This window comes from Oncorhynchus gorbuscha, linkage group LG14 (assembly GCF_021184085.1).
Source record: "Oncorhynchus gorbuscha isolate QuinsamMale2020 ecotype Even-year linkage group LG14, OgorEven_v1.0, whole genome shotgun sequence".
Lineage (NCBI taxonomy): Eukaryota > Metazoa > Chordata > Actinopteri > Salmoniformes > Salmonidae > Oncorhynchus > Oncorhynchus gorbuscha.
Window position 1 is genome coordinate 60,617,066 of NC_060186.1, and position 19,368 is coordinate 60,636,433.

The 19,368-nt window shown below is 44.4% G+C and overlaps 1 protein-coding gene across 5 annotated transcripts in view; it reads left to right on the forward strand.

Annotated features, from left to right (window-relative positions):
- LOC123995246 (SAM and SH3 domain-containing protein 1-like) overlaps positions 1–19,368 on the forward strand; it is a 353,722-nt gene that overhangs the window by 193,384 nt on the left and 140,970 nt on the right. Inside the window, exon 1 of one of the 5 annotated variants that reach the window (XM_046298715.1) lies at positions 10,152–10,397. The exons of the other annotated variants lie outside the window; for them this stretch is intronic. The gene's annotated coding sequence lies outside the window, so the exon portion shown is untranslated. Of the gene's footprint in view, positions 1–10,151; positions 10,398–19,368 lie in introns of those variants that run through there. 5 annotated transcript variants of the gene reach the window in all.

Here is a 19,368-nt window from a genome sequence, read left to right on the forward strand (position 1 = left end):
TGTGTATGTGTATGTGTATGTGTATATGTACAGTATGTGTTTGTGTATATGTACAGTATGTGTTTGTGTATGTGTTTGTGTATGTGTTTGTTTGTGTATGTGCTTGTGTATATGTATGTGTATGTGTTTGTGTATGTGTATGTGTTTGTGTATGTGTATGTGTATGTGTATGTGTTTGTATGTGTTTGTGTATGTGTTTGTTTCTGTATGTGCTTGTGTATATGTATGTGTATGTGTTTGTGTATGTGTATGTGTTTGTGTATGTATATGTGTATGTGTATGTGTTTGTGTATGTGTTTGTTTGTGTATGTGCTTGTGTATATGTATGTGTATGTGTTTGTGTATATGTATGTGTATGTGTATATGTACAGTATGTGTTTGTGTATATGTATGTGTATGTGTTTGTGTATGTGTATGTGTTTGTGTATGTGTATGTGTATGTGTATGTGTTTGTGTATGTGTTTGTTTCTGTATGTGTTTGTGTATGTGTATGTGTATGTGTTTGTGTATGTGTTTGTGTATATGTATGTGTTTGTGTATGTGTTTGTGTATATGTATGTGTTTGTGTATATGTATGTGTATGTGTTTGTGTATGTGTTTGTGTATATGTATGTGTTTGTGTATGTGTTTGTGTATGTGTATGTGTATATGTATGTGTTTGTGTATGTGTTTGTGTATGTGTATGTGTATATGTATGTGTTTGTGTATGTGTTTGTGTATGTGTTTGTGTATATGTATGTGTTTGTGTATATGTATGTGTATGTGTTTGTGTATGTGTTTGTGTATATGTATGTGTTTGTGTATGTGTATGTGTATGTGTATGTGTATGTGTATGTGTTTGTGTATGTGTTTGTGTATATGTATGTGTTTGTGTATATGTATGTGTATGTGTTTGTGTATGTGTATATGTATATGTATGTGTTTGTGTATGTGTTTGTGTATGTGTATGTGTTTGTGTATGTGTATGTGTATGTGTATGTGTATGTGTATGTATGTGTTTGTGTATGTGTTTGTGTATGTGTTTGTGTATATGTATGTGTTTGTGTATATGTATGTGTATGTGTTTGTGTATGTGTTTGTGTATATGTATGTGTTTGTGTATGTGTATGTGTATGTGTATGTGTATGTGTATATGTATGTGTTTGTGTATGTGTTTGTGTATATGTATGTGTTTGTGTATATGTATGTGTATGTGTTTGTGTATGTGTATATGTATGTGTTTGTGTATGTGTTTGTGTATATGTATGTGTTTGTGTATATGTATGTGTATGTGTTTGTGTATGTGTATGTGTTTGTGTATATGCTTGTGTATGTGTTTGTATATGTATGTGTATATGTATGTGTTTGTGTATGTGTATGTGTTTGTGTATATGCTTGTGTATGTGTTTGTATATGTATGTGTATATGTATGTGTTTGTGTTTGTGTATATGCTTGTGTATGTGTTTGTATATGTATGTGTATATGTATGTGTTTGTGTTTGTGTATATGCTTGTGTATATGTATGTGTATATGTATGTGTTTGTGTTTGTGTATGTGTGTGTATATGCTTGTGTATGTGTTTGTATATGTATGTGTATATGTATGTGTTTGTGTATGTGTATGTGTATATGCTTGTGTATGTGTTTGTGTATGTGTTTGTGTTTGTGTATATGCTTGTGTATGTGTTTGTATATGTATGTGTATATGTATGTGTTTGTGTATGTGTATGTGTTTGTGTATGTGTTTGTGTATGTGTTTGTGTTTGTGTATATGTATGTGTTTGTGTATGTGTTTGTATATGTATGTGTTTGTGTATATGTATGTGTTTGTGTATGTGTTTGTATATGTATGTGTATATGTATGTGTTTGTGTATGTGTTTGTATATGTATGTGTATATGTATGTGTTTGTGTATGTGTTTGTGTATGTGTTTGTATGTGTTTGTGTATGTGTTTGTGTATGTGTTTGTGTTTGTGTATGTGTTTGTATATGTATGTGTTTGTGTATGTGTATGTGTTTGTGTTTGTGTATGTGTTTGTGTTTGTGTATGTGTTTGTATATGTGTATGTGTTTGTGTTTGTGTATGTGTTTGTATATGTATGTGTATATGTATGTGTTTGTGTATGTGTTTGTATATGTATGTGTTTGTATATGTATGTGTTTGTGTATGTGTTTGTGTATGTGTATGTGTTTGCGTATGTGTTTGTATATGTATGTGTATATGTATGTGTTTGTGTATGTGTATATGTATGTGTTTGTGTATGTGTATATGTATGTGTTTGTGTATGTGTTTGTGTATGTGTATGTGTATATGTATGTGTTTGTGTTTGTGTATGTGTATATGTATGTGTTTGTGTATGTGTTTGTGTTTGTGTATGTGTATATGTATGTGTTTGTGTATGTGTTTGTGTATGTGTTTGTGTATGTGTTTGTGTATGTGTATATGTATGTGTTTGTGTATGTGTATATGTATGTGTTTGTGTATGTGTATATGTATGTGTTTGTATGTGTATGTGTTTGTGTATGTGTTTGTGTATGTGTTTGTGTATGTGTATATGTATATGTATGTGTTTGTGTATGTGTTTGTGTATGTGTATATGTATATGTATATGTATGTGTTTGTGTATGTGTATGTGTATGTGTTTGTGTATGTGTATATGTATGTGTTTGTGTATGTGTTTGTGTATGTGTTTGTGTATGTGTTTGTGTTTGTGTATATGTATATGTATGTGTTTGTGTATGTGTTTGTGTATGTGTATGTGTATATGTATATGTATGTGTTTGTGTATGTGTTTGTGTATGTGTTTGTGTAAGTGTTTGTTTGTGTATGTGTTTGTGTATGTGTATGTGTATGTGTATATGTATATGTATGTGTTTGTGTATGTGTTTGTGTATGTGTTTGTGTAAGTGTTTGTTTGTGTATGTGTTTGTGTTTGTGTATATGTACAGTATGTGTATGTATCATTGTGTGTTTCTGTTTTCTCTTCCACTAACCCTCACCCTTCCATCCCTCCCTTGCTCAATTAAAACATTGTATCTCTCTCTCTCTCTTTTTCTCTCTCTCTCCATCCCTACATCCTCTCCCCCTCTCTTCATTTCTCTCTCGCGCCCTGTCTCTGTCTCACCATGTCCGTGTGTGTGTGTGTGTGTGTGTGTGTGTGTGTGTGTGTGTGTGTGTGTGTGTGTGTGTGTGTGTGTGTGTGTGTGTGTGTGTGTGTGTGTGTGTGTGTGTGTGTGTGTGTGTGTGTGTGTGTGTGTGTGTGTGTGTGTGTGTGTGTGTGTGTGTGTGTGGTAGTCAACCTCGATGGTAATGATCAGTATTCAGTACCAGTCTCTGGTAACTGGGCAGTCTGGACAGCATGTTGGCCCCATAGACTCTGGAGAGAGCTCTACTCTAGCAACTAGCTACCACTGCCTGCTTGTCTGCCTGTCTACCTGTTTACCTCACTGCCTACATGCTTGTCTGCCTCAGTGCCTCACTGCCTGCCTGCCTGTCTGCTAGCTGGACTATGTGAAGTGTCTCCTCACTCAATGAGGGTAATCAAACATTCACACAGACAGACAGACAGACAGACAGACAGACAGACAGACAGACAGACAGACAGACAGACAGACAGACAGACAGACAGACAGACAGACAGACAGACAGACAGACAGACAGACAGACAGACAGACAGACAGACAGACAGACAGACAGACAGACAGACAGACAGACAGACAGACAGACAGACACTCTCTCCTTTGTCTGTCGCTGTTTCTCCATAGATGGCTAGAGAGAAAGTTGTACTTGTGTTGATCAGTTTTAATTTGTCTGCCCTGGCTGATCGTTAGCCTCAGGAGGATTGTATGGTGCTCTGTGCTAAAAATAACCAAGTGCCCTATTTCCAACCTGTTGAATGACTGAGTGGAGTACTTGTGACATTAGTGTCTATAGCAGTTTCTGGTCAAACCCAACCTAAAGTCCTACTTTTATGGAAGACAGAAAGTGTGATGATGGATGATTAAGATTTTTTTGAGGATTAAATACTTGGAATAACAGGTCCCTAATTTGATTTAGAGAATCCTATTTCTTCACAGATAACATAGTCTTATCTTTATGCAGAAGTGTGTTGCCTGGCAGGGAAAGTGTGGTGTGTCACAATTTGGCACCAAAATGAAAGCTGATTTGGTTTTTAATTAGGCTAGCGGCTCTCAATTCCCCATATGAGGTCAGAGTCACACACACACACACAAACACACTCTCTCTTTTTCTCGCACACACATACGCATACACACACAGAGTGAGAGAGAGAGACAGAATCATGCTTAAAAAATACATTACGTGTATCTCCCAGACTTCTAGCAATTTGGTGCTCATCTAAAAGCAATAGGGTTTGAACAGCTTAGCACTAAATTCTCTACGTGCATTAGAGGTAGTAGTGTTAGCTCCAGTCACTGTTTTTCCTCCGCTATACTCTACATGAATGGTCATTTCAGTGTTGTACTCTTCTGTTCACTCAGTTCTTAATCCATGTCTGTGACCTCTGACCTATTCAAGCAAGCAGACCAAGTCAAGCAAGAGTAGTTATCTGGTATTTATCTCTGTTTATTCTTTGAAGTCTCAGGCCAACATTTTGAACTTTTAGAAGAGAAGCTGGATATAATGAATTGTTTTATTTGTCTGCCTGTGTGGAGACCATCGTAGTCCAGACTGTGTATTATTATTAAGGTCCTATCAGTGTGTTTGACCTCAAGTTCATCTGAATTGATATCCTGTTCCTGGATTAGAGTCTGGATAGACAGGCTTTCATTATTTCTGATAGAGGTATGTGTGAATCTAAAGACCACTGCCATCATGATTATTCCTGCTTCATGTGAGGGGAGGTTGGGAGCGGTTGGGAGGAGGTTTTGGGGGTGGTTGTGTGAGTGTATCAGAAATAGCCTCATAAGGTTATTAATCAAATAGACCAAAGTTCTGACTGGTCCTAAATCTGCTTTACATACACACAAGGTATGCTGTTTTCCAACCACTTAATCAAAATATGTTACCCACAGTAGTGTGTGTGTGTGTGTGTGTGTGTGTGTGTGTGTGTGTGTGTGTGTGTGTGTGTGTGTGTGTGTGTGTGTGTGTGTGTGTGTGTGTGTGTGTGTGTGTGTGTGTGTGTGTGTGTGTGTGTGTGTGTGTGTGTGTGTGTGTGTGTGTGTGTGTGTGTGTGTGTGTGTGTGTGTGCTTCTTTGTAAAATGTTTGCCGTTAGAGCTCCTTCCAGCATATTGACCGTTTGTAAATGTTGTGACAGCAGGTCTAAACAGGATGCAGCAGTAGAGGTGTGGTGTGTGTCTATGTAGAGTTGTGGTGTGTGACTATGTAGAGTTGAGTTGTGGTGTGTGTCTATGTAGAGTTGAGTTGTGGTGTGTGTCTATGTAGAGTTGAGTTGTGGTGTGTGTCTATGTAGAGTTGAGTTGTGGTGTGTGTCTATGTAGAGTTGAGGTGTGGTGTGTGTCTATGTAGAGTTGAGTTGTGGTGTGTGTCTATGTAGAGGTGTGGTGTGTAAATACAAACTATGTAGAGTTGTGGTGTGTCTATGTAGAGTTGAGTTGTGGTGTGACTCTACCTGTAGAGCATGAGGTGTGGTGTGTGTCTATGTAGAGTTGAGTTGTGGGAACCGACAGGACAGGAACGGAACACAAAGGAAGAAATGGGACTAGAAAGGATGTGGTGTGATTAGGGGAATAGGAACAGCTGGGAGCAGGAACGTGTAGAGTTGAGTTGTGGTGTGTGTCTATGTAGAGTTGAGGTGTGGTGTGTGTCTATGTAGAGTTGAGTTGTGGTGTGTGTCTATGTAGAGGTGTGGTGTGTGTCTATGTAGAGTTGTGGTGTGTGTCTATGTAGAGTTGTGGTGTGTGTCTATGACAAGATAATGTGGGTCTATGAGAGTTGTGGTGTGGGTCTATGTAGAGTTGTGGTGTGTGTCTATGTAGAGTTGTGGTGTGTGTCTATGTAGAGTTGTGGTGTGTGTCTATGTAGAGTTGTGGTGTGTGTCTATGTAGAGTTGTGGTGTGTGTCTATGTAGAGTTGTGGTGTGTGTCTATGTAGAGTTGTGGTGTGTGTCTATGTGGTGTGTGTCTAGAGAGTTGTGGTGTGTGTCTATGTAGAGTTGTGGTGTGTGTCTATGTAGAGTTGTGGTGTGTGTCTATGTAGAGTTGTGGTGTGGTCTATGTCTATGTAGAGTTGTGGTGTGTGTCTATGTAGAGTTGTGGTGTGGTCTATGTAGAGTTGTGGTGTGTCTATGTCTATGTAGAGTTGTGGTGTGTGTCTATGTAGAGTTGTGGTGTGTGTCTATGTAGAGTTGTGGTGTGGGTCTATGTAGAGTTGTGGTGTGGGTCTATGTAGAGGTGTGGTGTGGGTCTATGTAGAGGTGTGGTGTGGGTCTATGTAGAGGTGTTGTGTGGGTCTATGTAGAGGTGTGGTGTATGTCTATGTAGAGGTGTGGTGTGGGTCTATGTAGAGGTGTGGTGTGGGTCTATGTAGAGGTGTGGTGTGGGTCTATGTAGAGGTGTGGTGTGGGTCTATGTAGAGGTGTGGTGTGTGTCTATGTAGAGTTGTGGTGTGTGTCTATGTAGAGTTGTGGTGTGTGTCTATGTAGAGGTGTGGTGTGGGTCTATGTAGAGGTGTGGTGTGTGTCTATGTAGAGGTGTGGTGTGGGTCTATGTAGAGGTGTGGTGTGGGTCTATGTAGAGGTGTGGTGTGGGTCTATGTAGAGGTGTGGTGTGTGTCTATGTAGAGTTGTGGTGTGTGTCTATGTAGAGTTGTGGTGTGTGTCTATGTAGAGGTGTGGTGTGGGTCTATGTAGAGGTGTGGTGTGGGTCTATGTAGAGGTGTGGTGTGGGTCTATGTAGAGGTGTGGTGTGGGTCTATGTAGAGGTGTGGTGTGGGTCTATGTAGAGGTGTGGTGTGGGTCTATGTAGAGGTGTGGTGTGTGTCTATGTAGAGGTGTGGTGTGTGTCTATGTAGAGGTGTGGTGTGGGTCTATGTAGAGGTGTGGTGTGTGTCTATGTAGAGGTGTGGTGTGTGTCTATGTAGAGGTGTGGTGTGTGTCTATGTAGAGGTGTGGTGTGGGTCTATGTAGAGGTGTGGTGTGGGTCTATGTAGAGGTGTGGTGTGGGTCTATGTAGAGGTGTGGTGTGTGTCTATGTAGAGTTGTGGTGTGGGTCTATGTAGAGGTGTGGTGTGGGTCTATGTAGAGGTGTGGTGTGGGTCTATGTAGAGGTGTGGTGTGGGTCTATGTAGAGGTGTGGTGTGGGTCTATGTAGAGGTGTGGTGTGGGTCTATGTAGAGGTGTGGTGTGGGTCTATGTAGAGGTGTGGTGTGTGTCTATGTAGAGTTGTGGTGTGTGTCCACAACTGTCCTATATGACATAACTGATATGGTTCCTGTCTCCACAACTGTCCTATATGACATAACTGATATGGTTCCTGTCTCCACAACTGTCCTATATGACATAACTGATATGGTTCCTGTCTCCACAACTGTCCTATATGACATAACTGATATGGTTCCTGTCTCCACAACTGTCCTATATGACATCACTGATATGGTTCCTGTCTCCACAACTGTCCTATATGACATAACTGATATGGTTCCTGTCTCCACAACTGTCCTATATGACATCACTGATATGGTTCCTGTCTCCACAACTGTCCTATATGACATAACTGATATGGTTCCTGTCTCCACAACTGTCCTATATGACATCACTGATATGGTTCCTGTCTCCACAACTCTCTTATATGACATCACTGCTATGGTTCCTGTCTCCACAACTCTCTTATATGACATCACTGCTATGGTTATAAACTGCATAACTGTGCTATATGACTTCACTGCTGTAATTTTAGTCTCTAATCATCCCATGTGACCTCACTGCTGTGGTGGATTGTGGGTGCTTAGGACTGTCAGTGAGTCTGCGTGATGCTGGGAGCCCATAAGAAGAACAGGGGGGACTTCCAGGTCCTGTTTTAACTCTTTGTCTGACCTCCCTTGCCCTCTGTCTCCTTCCCCCTCCCTCTCGTTGTCTGTCTTTCTCTCGTTCCCTCTCTCCCATGGCCCCAAGGGGTCATCAGGCCCTCTATCATTCCAAAGCGAGATGATGTTTTTTCTTCTTTTTCTTCTTCTCCCAATTTAACAAATATGAACCTCACTGAGTGACTCTTTCAAACCTTAACCTCACTGAGTGACTCTTTCAAACCTTAACCTCACTGAGAGAGAGAGAGAGAGGGGACGTCCCACTCTGGGCATTAAGCTGTGAGAGAGAGAGAGAGAGAGAGAGAGAGAGAGAGAGAGAGAGAGAGAGAGAGAGAGAGAGAGAGAGAGAGAGAGAGAGAGGGAGAGAGAGAGAGGGGACGTCCCACTCTGGGCATTAAGCTGTGAGAGAAAGAGGTTGAAGAGAGAGAGTGAGAGAGAGAGAGAGAGAGGAGAGAGAGAGAGAGAGAGAGAGAGAGAGAGAGAGAGAGAGAGAGGGGACGTCCCACTCTGGGCATTAAGCTGTGAGAGAAAGAGGAAGAGAGAGAGAGAGAGAAGAGAGGGGACGTCCCACTCTGGGCATTAAGCTGTGAGAGAAAGAGGGAGAGAGAGAGAGAGAGAGAGAGAGAGAGAGAGAGAGAGAGAGAGAGAGAGAGAGAGAGAGAGAGAGAGAGAGAGAGAGAGAGAGAGAGAGAGAGAGAGAGAGAGAGAAGAGAGGGGAAGACGTCCCACTCTGGGCATTAAGCTGTGAGAGAAAGAGAGAGAGAGAGAGAGAGAGAGAGAGAGAGAGAGAGAGAGAGAGAGAGAGAGGGGGGGGGGACGTCCCACTCTGGGCATTAAGCTGTGAGAGAAAGAGGGAGAGAGAGAGAGAGAGAGAAGAGAGGGGACGTCCCACTCTGGGATTTTGAGAGAAAGAGAGAGAGAGAGAGAGAGAGAGAGAGAGAGAGAGAGAGAGAGAGAGAGAGAGAGAGAGAGAGAGAGAGAGAGAGAGAGAGAGAGGGGACGTCCCACTCTGGGCATTAAGCTGTGAGAGAAAGAGAGAGAGAGAGAGAGAGAGAGAGAGAGAGAGAGAGAGAGAGAGAGGGGGACGTCCCACTCTGGGCATTAAGCTGTGAGAGAAAGAGAGAGAGAGAGAGAGAGAGAGAGAAGAGAGAGAGAGAGAGAGAGAGAGAGAGAGAGAGAGAGAGAGAGAGAGAGAGAGAGAGAGAGAGAGAGAGAGAGAGAGAGAGAGAGAGAGAGAGGGAGGGGACTTCCCACTCTGGGCATTAAGCTGTGAGAGAGAGAGGGAGAGGTTGAGAGTGAGAGTGAGAGAGAGAGAGAGAGAGAGAGAGAGAGAGAGAGAGAGAGAGAGAGAGAGAGAGAGAGAGAGAGAGGAGGGACGTCCCACTCTGGGCATTAAGCTGTGAGAGAAAGAGGGAGAGAGAGAGAGAGAGAGAGAGAGAGAGGGGACGTCCCACTCTGGGCATTAAGAGAAAGAGAGAGAGAGAGAGAGAGAGAGAGAGAGAGAGAGAGAGAGAGAGAGAGAGAGAGAGAGAGAGAGAGAGAGAGAGAGAGAAGAGAGGGGACCCCACTCTGGGCATTAAGCTGTGAGAGAAAGAGGGAGAGGTTGAGAGTGAGAGAGAGAGAGAGAGTGAGAGAGTGAGAGAGAGAGAGAGAGAGAGAGAGAGAGAGAGAGAGAGAGAGAGAGAGAGAGAGAGAGGAGAGAGAGAGGGGGACGTCCCACTCTGGGCATTAGAGCTGAGAGAGAAAGAGAGAGAGAGAGAGAGAGAGAGAGAGAGAGAGAGAGAGAGAGAGAGAGAGAGAGAGAGAGAGAGAGAGAAGAGAGGGGACGTCCCACTCTGGGCATTAAGCTGTGAGAGAAAGAGAGAGAGAGAGAGAGAAGAGAGGGGACGTCCCACTCTGGGCATTAAGCTGTGAGAGAAAGAGGGAGAGGTTGAGAGTGAGAGAGAGAGAGAGTGAGAGTGAGAGAGAGAGTGAGAAAGAGAGAGAGAGAGAGGGGACGTCCCACTCTGGGCTTTAAGCTGTGACAGAAAGAGGGAGAGAGAGAGAGAGAGAGAGAGAGAGAGAGAGAGAGAGAGAGAGAGAGAGAGAGAGAGAGAGAGAGAGAGAGGGGACGTCCCACTCTGGGCTTTAAGCAGAGAGAGAGAGAGAGAGAGAGAGAGAGAGAGAGAGAGAGAGAGAGAGAGAGAGAGAGAGGAGGAAAAGATAAACAGACAAACAGAGAAAGGGAGAGAGTGGCTGAGTTAAAGGAAGAATTAGCCTAGCCTAGCATGTAGCTAGCCTAGTCTACTGTACTCTACTTGTTCCTCATACTCTGAAAGAGGTACACACATTTAGCAGGACAGTTACAGAACATTTCCTCTGAAACACTTGGACAGTTCGTGGCTCTGTTAGACTGTCCGCGGCTCTATTATAGTGGTGAGTACTTGTATCCTGTTTTGGTCTTTCTTTCATTTAATTTCAGGGGAAATCCTATCTCTTGTTTCATGTATTTGTATTGTCAAAGATTTAAATGCTTTGGATGGAGAAATAATATAATTTAAGAGTTGTGAACAAAGTGAAAGAGAACTCACCAGAGGAGTTAAGTTACTATGAGGTCTTATGTTGTCACATTGAGACATGTAGAGAAATTTTTGCTTCAGACATACATAAGGCGTTTCATGGTGAGTGTAACTGTGTTGGAATGAGATTATTGTTGGCTGAGCTGGTATTTTAACTGAAGCATGCCAGCCCTCCTCCGCTTTCTGATTGACTGACTGATGCTGCTGAGTCACGATGCTAGCTGATTCTCACTACACTGCTCCATGCGCTGTGTGTGTGTGTGTGTATGTTTGCTTGTGTGTGTGTGCATCTCCTGGTCCCTGCCTGCCTTCCTGAGTGTGTGTGTGTGTGTGTGTGTGTGTGTGTGTGTGTGTGTGTGTGTGTGTGTGTGTGTGTGTGTGTGTGTGTGTGTGTGTGTGTGTGTGTGTGTGTGTGTGTGTGTGTGTGTGTGTGTGTGTGTGTGTGTGTGTGTGTGTGTGTGTGTGTGTGTGTGTGTGTGTGTGTGTGTGTGTGTGTGTGTGTGTGTGTGTGTGTGTGTGTGTGTGTGTGTGTGTGTGTGTGTGTGCGTCTATACGTGTTGCATCTGTACGTGTGTGTGTGTGCATCTATACGTGTGTGTGTGTGTGTGCATCTATACCTGTGTGTGTGTGTGTGTGTGTGTGTGTGTGTGTGTGTGTGTGTGTGTGTGTGTGTGTGTGTGTGTGTGTGTGTGTGTGTGTGTGTGTGTGTGTGTGTTCGTCTATACGTGTGTGTGTGCATCTATACGTATGTGTGTGTGTGTGTGTGTGTGTGTGTGTGTGTGTGTGTGTGTGTGTGTGTGTGTGTGTGTGTGTGTGTGTGTGTGTGTGTGTGTGTGTGTGTGTGTGTGTGTGTGTGTGTGTGTGTGTGTGTGTGTGTGTGTGTGTGTGTGCGTCTATACATGTGTGTGTGTTTATACGTGTGTGTGTCTATACGTGTGTGTATGCATCTATACGTGTGTGTGTTCGTCTATGCATCTATACGTATGTGTGTGTGTGTGTGTGTGTGTGTGTGTTAATGTGCCTATACGTGTGTGTGTGTGTGTGTGTGTGTCTGTGTGTGTGTGTGTGTGTGTGTGTGTGTGTGTGTGTGTGTGTGTGTGTGTGTGTGTGTGTGTGTGTGTGTGTGTGTGTGTGTGTGTGTGTGTGTGTGTGTGTGTGTGTGTGCGCGCATCTATACATGTGTCTGTATGTGCATCTATACATGTGTGTGTATGTGCATATATATGTGTGTGCGTGTATCTATACGTGTGTGTGTGTCTGCCTGAATTAGCCATAATTAGCCATAATTAGCCCTTTGCTCCTTTGTTCTCCAGTACATGACAGGGTGAGTGGTGCCTCTCCTGGCGTCTCCTGGTCCCTGCCTGCCTTCCTGAGTGTGTGTGTGTGTGTGTGTGTGTGTGTGTGTGTGTGTGTGTGTGTGTGTGTGTGTGTGTGTGTGTGTGTGTGTGTGTGTGTGTGTGTGTGTGTGTGTGTGTGTGTGTGTGTGTGTGTGTGTGTGTGTGTGTGTGTGTGTGTGTGTGTGTGTGTGTGTGTGCGTCTATACGTGTGTGTGTGCATCTATACGTATGTGTGTGTGTGTGTGTGTGTGTGTGTGTGTGTGTGTGTGTGTGTGTGTGTGTGTGTGTGTGTGTGTGTGTGTGTGTGTGTGTGTGTGTGTGTGTGTGTGTGTGTGTGTGTGTGCGTCTATACATGTGTGTGTGTTTATACGTGTGTGTGTCTATACGTGTGTGTATGCATCTATACGTGTATGTGTGTTCGTCTATACGTGTGTGTGTGCATCTATACGTATGTGTGTGTGTGTGTGTGTGTGCATCTATACGTGTGTGTTAATGTGCCTATACGTGTGTGTGTGTGTGTGTGTGTGTGTGTGTGTGTGTGTGTGTGTGTGTGTGTGTGTGTGTGTGTGTGTGTGTGTGTGTGTGTGTGTGTGTGTGTGTGTGTGTGTGTGTGTGTGTGTGTGTGTGTGTGTGTGTGTGTGTGTGTGTGTGTGTGTGTGTGTGTGTGCGCGCATCTATACATGTGTCTGTATGTGCATCTATACATGTGTGTGTATGTGCATATATATGTGTGTGCGTGTATCTATACGTGTGTGTGTGTCTGCCTGAATTAGCCATAATTAGCCCTTTACTCCTTTGTTCTCCAGTACATGACAGGGTGAGTGGTGCCTCACATGTCTTCTCTGGAGCCAGACAGACAGATAGAGAGAGAGGGATGAAGAGAGAGAGGGATGAAGAGAGAGAGGGATGAAGAGAGAGAGGGATGGATGAAGGGATCAGGATCCATTACTATTTATCATCAGCCTCTGAAGCCTCTATTGATTTCCTTTTCCATTGAGTGAGAACAAAGCCTTGCTCCCGGCAAAGACTTAAATAAAGAATCGTGCTACATATCAGCACTGAATCTGAGCCTCACGGCTGTTTATTGATCTCCTCTTCTCCCGGACAAGCACAAACTCACACACACATCTCTAGAAACACACACACTCACACAACACCACCACACTGACACAATGCACACACACACACACACAAGGTGAGAAACATACACACACACAACATAGAAACACACTCAAATAAGCATACACACACATAGACACGGTCTGTTCACAAGAGGAGTGGCATTGTTCAGTGTGTGTGTGAGTGTGTGTTTGGAGGTGAGGGGCTTTGACAAATAGCTGTTTTGCTGAGGGAGTGTGGAGCTCTATCTCTCTCCACATTCTCTCTCCCTTTCTCCCTCTCTCTCTCTCTCTCTTTCTCTCTCTACTCTTTCTCTATTTTTCTCTCTCCACCTCTTTCTCTCTCTCCCTCTCTTTCTCTCTCTCCTCTTTCTCTCTCTCTCTCTCTCTCTCTCTCTCCCTCTGTTTCTCTTCCTGTCCGGATCTCTGGAGCCGGCATCTGGAACAGCGGTCAGCTGACAAGAAACAAGGGAGCGGAGGGAGGGAGGAGAAAGAGGGGAAGGAGCGATACAGGAGGGAAGGAGGTATGAAGCCAAAAACCTCCCAAGGTAGCTCCCCGAGCAGGCCTCCTTTATTGTATTGTACAGTCCCAGACCCAGACCCAGACCCAGTCCCAGACCCAGACCCAGACCCAGTCCCAGACCCAGACCCAGTGTGTAATGTTCTGTATGAAGGATATCTGAATCTATGGACAAAGAGCCTTCAGAACAAAGAAATAGACAGAGACAGACAGAAATAGAGCTGAACAAACAGGCTTGATTTGAGTTCTTTAGCTGGGAGTTCTCATCGAGGGGAGGCAGGGGAAGCTCACAGGAACAACTGACAGGCTAAATCAGCTACCTACAGGCAGAGGGGGAGGTATATTGTTGGCACCGGGATGGAGCTACCCATGGCCCGAGGGGGGTCTGGAGGTAGATTGTAGTGAGTTGGCACAGTGATGTGAAGGAAGGGCTCCTCTGTTCTGTTCTGGTCTTCTCTGCCTGGGAGGTAATTAATGGAGTTTCAGCCGTCAAAGCCCTCTCTCTCTCTTTCTCACTCTCTTTCTCTCTCTCTTTCTCTCTCTCGCTGTAGTAGCTGTCTCTGCCAGTCAGACAGACTGTCTTTCTCCCTAGACTCTCTCTCCCTCCCCATCTCTTTCTCTCTCTCCCTGTAGTAGCTGTCTCTGCCAGTCAGACAGACTGTCTTTCTCCCTAGACTCTCGCTCCCTCCCCATCTCTTTCTCTCTCTCTTTCTCTCTCTCGCTGTAGTAGCTGTCTCTGCCAGTCAGACAGACTCTCTCTCCCTCCCCATCTCTTTCTCTCTCTCTTTCTCTCTCTCGCTGTAGTAGCTGTCTCTGCCAGTCAGACAGACTGTCTTTCTCCCTAGACTCTCTCTCCCTCCCCATCTCATTCTCTCTCTCTTTCTCTATCTCGCTGTAGTAGCTGTCTCTGCCAGTCAGACAGACTGTCTTTCTCCCTAGACTCTCTCTCCCTCCCCATCTCTTACTCTCTCTCTTTCTCTCTCTCGCTGTAGTAGCTGTCTCTGCCAGTCAGACAGACTGTCTTTCTCCCTAGACTCTCTCTCCCTCCCCATCTCTTTCTCTCTCTCTTTCTCTCTCTCGCTGTAGTAGCTGTCTCTGCCAGTCAGACAGACTGTCTTTCTCCCTAGACTCTCTCTCCCTCCCCATCTCTTTCTCTCTCTCTTTCTCTCTCTCGCTGTAGTAGCTGTCTCTGCCAGTCAGACAGACTGTCTTTCTCCCTAGACTCTCTCTCCCTCCCCATCTCTTTCTCTCTCTCTTTCTCTTTCTCTCTCTCGCTGTAGTAGCTGTCTCTGCCAGTCAGACAGACTGTCTTTCTCCCTAGACTCTCTCTCCCTCCCCATCTCTTTCTCTCTCTCTTTCTCTCTCTCGCTGTAGTAGCTGTCTCTGCCAGTCAGACAGACTGTCTTTCTCCCTAGACTCTCTCTCCTTCCCCATCTCTTTCTCTCTCTCGCTGTAGTAGCTGTCTCTGCCAGTCAGACAGACTGTCTTTCTCCCTAGACTCTCTCTCCCTCCCCATCTCTTTCTCTCTCTCGCTGTAGTAGCTGTCTCTGCCAGTCAGACAGACTGTCTTTCTCCCTAGACTATCTCTCCCTCCCCATCTCTTTCTCTCTCTCTTTCTCTATCTCGCTGTAGTAGCTGTCTCTGCCAGTCAGACAGACTGTCTTTCTCCCTAGACTCTCTCTCCCTCCCCATTTCTTTCTCTCTCTCGCTGTAGTAGCTGTCTCTGCCAGTCAGACAGACTGTCTTTCTCCCTAGACTCTCTCTCCCTCCCCATCTCTTTCTCTCTCTCTTTCTCTATCTCGCTGTAGTAGCTGTCTCTGCCAGTCAGACAGACTGTCTTTCTCCCTAGACTCTCTCTCCCTCCCCATCTCTTTCTCTATCTCGCTGTAGTAGCTGTCTCTGCCAGTCAGACAGACTGTCTTTCTCCCTAGACTCTCTCTCCCTCCCCATCTCTTTCTCTATCTCGCTGTAGTAGCTGTCTCTGCCAGTCAGACAGACTGTCTTTCTCCCTAGACTCTCTCTCCCTCCCCATCTCTTTCTCTCTCTCGCTGTAGTAGCTGTCTCTGCCAGTCAGACAGACTGTCTTTCTCCCTAGACTCTCTCTCCCTCCCCATCTCTTTCTCTCTCTCGCTGTAGTAGCTGTCTCTGCCAGTCAGACAGACTGTCTTTCTCCCTAGACTCTCTCTCCCTCCCCATCTCTTTCTCTCTCTCTTTCTCTATCTCGCTGTAGTAGCTGTCTCTGCCAGTCAGACAGACTGTCTTTCTCCCTAGACTCTCTCTCCCTCCCCATCTCTTTCTCTATCTCGCTGTAGTAGCTGTCTCTGCCAGTCAGACAGACTGTCTTTCTCCCTAGACTCTCTCTCCCTCCCCATCTCTTTCTCTCCTTTTTTCTCTTCTTTATTCTCTACTTTGTCGTCTTTATTCTCTAGTAGTCTGTCAAAGCGTTGCTATAGAGATAGACCTCTGAGCCCAATTCTCATGCGACACGTCAGCTCGTGTAGACTAGAGACCACTTCTCTCTCAGGGATGGTGGACATTTGGGATTTGTTGACTTGTTTAAAGTAGCCTTTGTTGTGGATGAAACAAATGGAGACTCATGGCCTGCCTGTCTGCCTGTCAGTCAGTGTGTTGTGGATGTGTCTACCTAATAGATGTGGACGGGCCAGATGTGAGCTCTGCAGAGGATCCGCTTAGCATTAGCTTTACAAAGCCAACACTTCCCTGTCTCTACAATGTGCCCTGCAATGGCTGATCCTAACCCTGTGAGCCTCTTTGTTCTGCCTATCCCCTCCGTCATGCAGTCATACCATCAGCAGAGCAGCTACACACACACACACACACACACACACACACACACACACACACACACACACACACACACACACACACACACACACACACACACACACACACACACACACACACACACACACACACACACACACACACACACACACACACACACACACACACACACACACACACGTCCATCCCTTTGCGTTGTATGGTATGTACAGTGATGGGATTTCGAACAGAATGGAATCCGTTAATGAAAAGACAGAGATTCCAGTGTAGAGCCTGGGTGCTGTATTCAAAGCTTCAGCTCCCTATTACTGTGCCAACAGCAGAAAGCCCTGTGCTTTGTTTCAACAGCCCAGCTCTGTATAACTAACTATCCACTGGTCTGTGCCAGGCCAGGGCACAGCTCCACCGCCCCACACTACCAACCGGTGAAGGATGGATGACATCATCAGCCGTCACGTTCGGCATGTCCTGCCTGGACACCCAGATTTACAGAGGAAGTGAGGAAACCTTTGTAACATCTGCTGCAGCCTTTCTGCTCCGTCACACCACCGATCATGTTACTGTATATGATCCCCCAGTCGTGTCTGTGGAGCAAGAGAAGAGAGAGACGATGAACCCCATCCCTCATTACATTAACGCCCACACTGGGGTTGTTTGACAGTCTTTTCTCAACTCCATATGTACATGTGTTACTGCTTTTTTCTTGTGGTCCTCTTGTTACATTCAGCAGATTCTTTTATCCAGAGAGACTTACAGGAGAAATTAGGGTTAACTGCCTTGCTCAAGGGCACATCAACAGACTTTTTACCTAGTTGGCTCTGGGATTCAACCAGTGACCTTTCGGAATACTGGCCAAACGCTCTTAACCGCTAGGCTACATATCTGTTCAGGCTTGTGTGTGTGTGTGTGTGTGTGTGTGTGTGTGTGTGTGTGTGTGTGTGTGTGTGTGTGTGTGTGTGTGTGTGTGTGTGTGTGTGTGTGTGTGTGTGTGTGTGTGTGTGTGTGTGTGTGTGTGTGTGTGTGTGTGTGTGTGTGTGTGTGTGTGTGTGTGTGTGTGTGTGTGTGTGTGTCCGCAGTACATTGAGTATACAAGACATTAAGAACACCTTTTCTTTCCAACCAAAAGTGGTAAAGCTGCCAGCTCTTAGCAAACTGTTGGAAAAAATTGTGCTATTTCTCTGTAAACAAATTGACAACAGACTTTCAGCATGCTTATAGAGAAGCGCACTCAACACTGACACAAATGACTGATGATTGGTTGTAAGATATTGATAATAAGAAGATTGTGGGAGCTATACTGTTAGATTTCAGTACAGCGTCGATATTATTGACCATACCATGTTGTTGAGAATACTTCTGCCATTATCGTGGATTCAGAGCTATCTATCTAATACAACTCAGAGTGTTTTCTTTAAGCGAAGCCTCTCTAATGTCAAACATGCAGGGTGTTTTGTGCCGCAGGGTAGCTCTCTAGGCCCTCTACGCTTTTCTATTTTTACCAATGACCTGCTTGAACAAAGACTGTGTCCATGTCTGCTGATGATTCAACCATATACACTACCATTCAAAAGTTTGGGGTCACTGAGGAATGTCCTTGTTTTTGAAAGAAAAGCACATTTTTGGTGCATTAAAATAACATCAAATTGATGAGAAATACAGTGTAGACATTGTTAATGTTGTAAATGACTACTGTAGCTGGAGACTGCTGATTTTTAATGGAATATCTACATACAGAGGCCCATTATCAGCAACCATCAATCCTGTGTTCCAATGGCACATTGTGTTAGCTAATCCATCATTTTAAAAGGCTAATTGATCATTAGAAAACCCTTTTGCAATTATGTTAGCACAGCTGAAAACTGATGTACTGATTAAAGAAGCAATAAAAACTGGCCTTCTTTAGACTAGTTGAGTATCAGCATTTGTGGGTTCGATTACAGGCTCATAATGGCTGGAAACAAATAACTTTCTTCTGAAACTCATCAGTCTATTCTTGATCTGAGAAATGAAGGCTATTCCATGCGAGAAATTACATAGAAACTGAAGATCTTGTACAACGCTGTCTACTACTCCCTTCACAAAACAGAGCAAACGGACTCTAACCAGAATAGAAAGAGGAGTGGGAGGCCCTGGTGCACAACTGAGCCAGAGGACAAGTAGATTAGAGTGTCTAGTTGGAGAAATGGACGCCTCACAAGTCCTCATCTGGCAGCTTCATTAAATAGTACCTGCAAAACACCAGTCTCAACGTCAACAGTGAAGAGGCGACTCCGGGATGCTGAACTTCTTGGGATGGTGGCTCTGACACACACACTTACCCCACCAGACATGCCACTAGGGGTCTTTTCTCAGTCCCCAAATCCAGAACAAGCATAGTTTAAAAAGACAGATGAAGCAACACCTCACGGCACAACGCCTCTCCCCTAGTTGACCTATATAGTGTGTGTGCATGTATTAATATGTAGGTTACATGTGCCATTTGTTTTTTAGAGAGAATGATTTATTTCAGCTTTTATTTCTTTCATCACATTCCCAGTGGGTCAGAAGTTTACATACACTCAATTAGTGTTTCGTAGCATTGCCTTTAAATTGTTTAACTTGGGTCAAATGTTTTGGGTAGCCTTCCACAAGATTCCCACAATAAGTTGGGTGAATTTTGGCCCATTCCTCCTGACAGAGCTGGTGTAACTGAGTCATTTTTGTAGGCCTCCTTGCTTGCACATGCTTTTTAAATTCTGCTAACACATTTTCTATAGCATTGAGGTCATGGCTTTGTGATGGCCACTCCAATACCTTGACTTTGTTGTTATTAAGCCATTTTGCCACAACTTTGGAAGTATTTTTTAAATTTAATTTTACCTTTATTTAACCAGGCAAGTCAGTTAAGAACATATTCTTATTTTCAATGGCGGCCTGGGAACAGTGGGTTAACTGCCTGTTCAGGGGCAGAACGACAGATTTGTACCTTGTCAGCTCAGGGGTTTGAACTCGCTGCCGCCCCGTATGCTTGGGGTCATTGTCCAATTGGAAGACCCATTTGCGACCAAG